Source organism: Brachyistius frenatus, unplaced genomic scaffold (assembly GCF_029030835.1).
Source record: "Brachyistius frenatus isolate BFR_SWC_R1_liver_20210118 unplaced genomic scaffold, ASM2903083v1 Contig_619, whole genome shotgun sequence".
Lineage (NCBI taxonomy): Eukaryota > Metazoa > Chordata > Actinopteri > Embiotocidae > Brachyistius > Brachyistius frenatus.
Window position 1 is genome coordinate 19,677 of NW_027211218.1, and position 5,324 is coordinate 25,000.

The 5,324-nt window shown below is 45.0% G+C and overlaps 1 protein-coding gene across 1 annotated transcript in view; it reads left to right on the forward strand.

Annotated features, from left to right (window-relative positions):
* Window positions 1-2,652: 2,652 nt before the first annotated feature.
* The window catches only part of osr1 (odd-skipped related transcription factor 1), a 14,457-nt gene continuing 11,785 nt past the window's right edge, over window positions 2,653-5,324 (forward strand). The window contains exon 1 of the mRNA XM_069688525.1: window positions 2,653-2,887. The gene's annotated coding sequence lies outside the window, so the exon portion shown is untranslated. The remainder of the gene's footprint in view (window positions 2,888-5,324) is intronic.

A 5,324-nucleotide genomic window follows, 5' to 3' on the forward strand; every position in this document is an offset into this window, starting at 1 on the left:
ACAGTTCAGCTCCTGGAGGCGAACCTGCACACTGTTAGAGAAGAATAATGTAAAATAGTTTTAAAGTAGTAAAAGCTCTCCAGCAGCAGTAGTTAGGACAGGAATGCTGAAGTCATAGAGGCCCAAACCTGGAGCCAGTGGTGTATGCATTCATGCGTTAAGTGTGTGTAATGTATTTGTGTGTGTGTGTGTGTGTGTGTGTGTGTGTGTGTGTGTGTGTGTGTGTGTGTGTGTGTGTGTGTGTGTGTGTGTGTGTGTGTGTGTGTGTGTGTGTGTGTGTGTGTGTGTGTGTGTGTGTGTGTGTGTGTGTGTGCACCAGCGCACCTGCATGCAGTCCTCATTTTGTCCAAATCAAAAGCAGCTCCAACCACAAATAGTTGCAGTGTGAGTCAACAGTGTTTTGGTGTGTATGAACAACCACCCTCTGTGGTTTCATACCATCATAAAATTACACATTCTTATGGTCCCCTGGCTCCGACTTCAACACAAGTGCTAAAATGCATCAAGTATATTGCCACAAGGTGAAGAGCATTACATGCAGTTAGGAGGGAAAACTAAAGGAACGATGTGATGGAGAGAGAGGACAGATGGAGCTCTCAGGGACCATTACTCCTCTAATCACGTCCCTGTGTTTGAGCTCAGACCCCAAACAACACAGACAAGGAGATAAAACCCAACTGATGTCCACGGCGACTCCACTACGACCAGGAGTTTCAGCTCCCTTGGAGCTCTCCTCCCACTGGGCATGCTCAGAGGCCTGCTGAGGCGGCCAGGGAATGCTGCCAGACATCTGAACACAGTATTCACCAACACAGAGCTCTGAGTTACAGCTCGGTCACACACCAACGCAAACAGGCAGAAGAACAGTTACCAACGAGGAAGATGACAGCATTGCTGTTGTTGATTCTTATTATTCCATAACTAGACAGTGAACTGCTGCACTAATGGATTAAATGAGACAGAACACAAGAGCTGAGGTGAAAGACTCGCAGGAAAATGATAAGCAAAGTCAACATGAAGTGAATTTAAGTGAAAATCATTCTCCATGTCAGAATCCTCTCAGGTTGAGTGTAACAGACCGATCACTGCTCTCCGATCTGGTTCTCTTCCAGATAACAGCAACCCTTCATTGTTTCTGACATCTGCAGTGATTAAAATACAAATTTAACAGTTAAACATACGTCCACATGGAAACTGAATCAGACACGACAGGTTCATCATTTCTTCACCAACTGAAAGTTTCTGGAAAAGGCGCAGGTGTCACAGGTAACATCATGCACTGCTCCAAACTTCCACCAGGGGGCTCCTCCTCTCTGTTTCCCTGCTGAGTTGCTGCAGGCTGTTTATATGTTAAGCTGTATGTACAGTGCATGTTTTAATGCAGTGGTTCCCAACCTCAAGTTAAACCTGGAGATTTCTCACAGATATATGATCTCCCTGTTTGTAAAAATTAAAAAATAAATGAGATCATGCTCTATTTATGGGTCAACTACCAAATTTAAACAAACATGTGACATTGATTTTAACGCTTTCATACACAGGTCAGATCTTCTTGAGTGGTTTTCTTCCATTGAAGCAGCGTTCAGCTGATTAAAAGTATCTGTTGCATCATATTCTCAAACCACCTTCATTTTACACCTAAAACATTCACACGGGTTTTTATTTAGTTTGTTCATTTGTTTGTATTCAAATCTGACAAATAATTTTATAAAAACAACAATAAAAATAATTACATTCTGAAAATAATAATCATAATGATAATCTCTTCAGAACAAACTCACAGGACAGACCCATGTATGTTTGATCTACAGTCCTGAGTGGAAGGAAGTCTATGAAGATCACAACTGAAATAATTCTTCCAGGTAAACAGACCACAACAAAACTCAGATGTAGAATGAGATCAGATATATTTGCACTTCGGGGCTGAGCTGTAGTTGGATCACAGGTGAAGGTAAACTCTGACCCCTGTGCCCCCCTCCCCCTACACACACACACACACACACACACACACACACACACACACACACACACACACACACACACACACACACACACACACACACACACACACCTGCAAAGGCATCATTCACTGGCTGCAGGACAAACCGGCTTCACAGACCTTCTGTTCACTCATCTGATTGACAGCTGTCAGATCATGGAATTAATGGCCTCTGACTGACACCTGTTGTGCACAGTGGAGTCGCTAGAGAGCGCACTCGTTGCAGAGGGCTGTTTGAATCAGCTGCTGATGGAATCACGGGTCTGTCTCCAAAAAGTTAGAATTTAGTGGAAGTTAGAGAAATTCTCCAAAAGACAGAAGAGTGCACGCGCACAGACTCATCGTCTCTGCTCTGTTACTGAAAATCAAAAAGGCAACAGTGTTCTGCACAGGGTCAGTTTAATGCATGATTTTAATTTTAGTTAAGCTTCATAAAACTGTAGGCTCTTTTTTAAAATCTCCTTCTGAATCCAGCAGCCGCGTGCAGGCACCTCTCTACGCGCGCAGCCCTGCCCACTGTGTGCAACATGGACCACCTCCTGACCCGCAGCATCATGTAGCAGCACTAGTGTTCCGTGTCGGGTCGTGTTGAGCTGTGTGACGTGCTGCGGTGTCGGACTGATAAAGAGGCGGCGGCAGCTCAGAGCGCAGAACAGTGGAGCGGAGCGGCGTCCGGACCAGCAGCCCCGCAGCCCCGCCCCGTCCCGCACAGCCCGCTCAGAGCAGCCCCGGACCCGGACCCGGACCCGGCCTCACACCGGAGGACAGCAGCCACAGCGGAGGATCATGCTGCTCAGGCCGCCTCAGTAACTCCTCCATCCCGACTAACACGGCCGCTCAGCGGGCTTCAACATCTTGAAGGACCGCCGGTTCAAATATCATCTATCGGTGAGTCTTTCTTTTTATATACAAAATGAAATGTATAAAATATTCAAATAATGAAACAGAACTGGATTTCAAATTATTTAGATTTTTATTAGGTTTCAAATTAAACCGCAAAGATCCATGTATTAAAATCCAATCAACCTACTAATTCTTTATTGTTTTTCAAATAAACTATTTCATCATAAAAATAAAACAAACAAAAATAAACAAACAAAAAAACAAACAAAAAACCTGACTTTTAAAAGTTAAAAAAAAGTTATTATATATATATATGTATAATTTGGTTTTATATTTTTATATATATATATAGTTAGAGTTTTAAAAAAAATCATTATGGGCTGTTTGACTTCAACTAAAACTATATACTGTTTTGTTCATTATGAACACAGCTATTTGTTAAATATAATTAAAAGTCTTCAGACTGATAAACCTGCAGTTGTATTTCTGATCAGACTTCAGTTGCATTTTGTCTCTTTTATTTTGCTGGTTAATCCTCAAACTAAACAGCTTCATGGAGTCAGATAATTGTTGATTAAAATAGAGAAAGGCAGCTATGAATAAACATCTGCTGGGATGGAGAGAGGAGGCCAGGGAGAGGAGGCCGGAGAGAGGAGGCCGGGGAGAGGAGGCTGTGGAGAGGAGGCTGGGAGAGGAGGCTGGGGAGAGGAGGCCGGGGAGAGGAGGCCAGAAAGAGGAGGCTGGGGAGAGGAGGTCCCCTGGGAGAGGAGGCCCCGGGGAGAGGAGGGCCCCGGGGAGAGGAGGCCGGGGAAAGGAGGCTGGGGAGAGGAGGCCCCGGAGAGGAGGCCCCGGAGAGGAAGCCGGAGAGAGGAGGCCGGGGAGAGGAGGCCGGAGAGAGAAGGGCCCCGGGGAGAGGAGGGCCCCGGGGAGAGGAGGCCGGGGAGAGGAGGCCGGAGAGAGGAGGCCGGGGAGAGGAGTGTCTCTCTCCGTGTTTCTCTAATTGAAGCCGCTGATCTAATGAAGTTGTTTGTGGTGGAAAGGTTCTCTGGGCAGGTGTGAAGCAGAGGTCACAGGTGTGAAGCTTGTGGAGGGCCGTGCAGGCACATGGCAGGGACCAGCCTGAGAGACTGGGTCCGTCACAAGTTATCAGAGAGGAGGGAGAGTTGGATCTTTACTCGTCTGTACTGAGGGGCTCTGAAGCTGCTTCAGCATGAAGCCTCCTCCTGTTATATTGATTATTAAATATAGATATGTACATGTTCATGCTGCTTCTTCATACAGCCCTGGTTCAGTAAATAAAAAGTATCATATTTTGCAGGTCCACAGCTTTTATAAATCAGCCTCCAGCTGCAGGGACAGAAAGCACATCATGCTTCAGGCCCAGAGAGCTGCTGTCAGGGGCCCACAGTGTCCAACCACACCTCTGTGGCACTCCTTTTATATCAAAAGTACAAATAATGATCATGTAGAGAACGTTTTCAGGAGACGACATATTAACAGGCGGTGAGGTATGTCTGTCTGTACGTCTCCGCTGGAGGGACAGAAACTCAAGAGGGTTTTACTAAAACAAATGTTGAGAGCAAAGAGAAAAAAAACTACATGTCATATGTCTGTTTTTTTCATTTCCCTGCGGTACTTTTAATGTTTCGTCTGAATCATTATTTTGATGATCTTTTTAATCCACAGTCATAATTTAAACCAACACCTGCAGTTTGCAGCTAAAGACCCCTGAAGGTCTCCAGGTAAATCTGAGGTGTCTCAGGAGGTTCAGGGAAAGTAAAAAAGTCCTGCTGACAATTATCTGCTCTATTTTCAGATTCATAGATATTTTTCCTTCTGAATACTTTTATTTGACTTTACCTTAACTCCTAAAACTGAAGAATTCCTCCAGATTCAAAAATCTGAGATCATAATGACACGTTAAAGGAGCTGGTTTTAACCGTAGAGCATGAATTAGTTACAGCCAACAAAACGTGCTTTACTAGTTTAACAATTTAAAATTTGTAGCAGTTCACTTTCAGTTGAATATTTTCTCACAGCCTGTATCTTATACTTTGTTGGAATAAAACTGATGAAATTGAAATACAGTGAGGACAACGTCAGTAGAAAACGTCCTGGATTTGTGTTGAGTGAGCAGCTCACAGCAGTGTGATTCGAAAGAGGTCTTGAAGCAGCATCGGACCAGTGAGGGACCGGAGGGCCACACGGCTGCCGGGATGTGGAGACCCCTGGTATGCAGACATGAAAGGGTTAAAGGTGTGGAGAGGCTCAGCAGCAGAGCACTTATCTCCTCTAATGACCTCCTACTTAAAAGTCAATTACTTCTGCGTCATGATCAGAAAGGAACAGACCACAGGGGGCTGTTCGAGCTCCACTGCTCCTCATTACAAACACTTCACTGGAGGACTTTGGACGAGCGGCTGGCTGCAGGCTCCCCGCTCCGCCACTTCAACACTTCAACTTTCACTTCATAGATTACCGT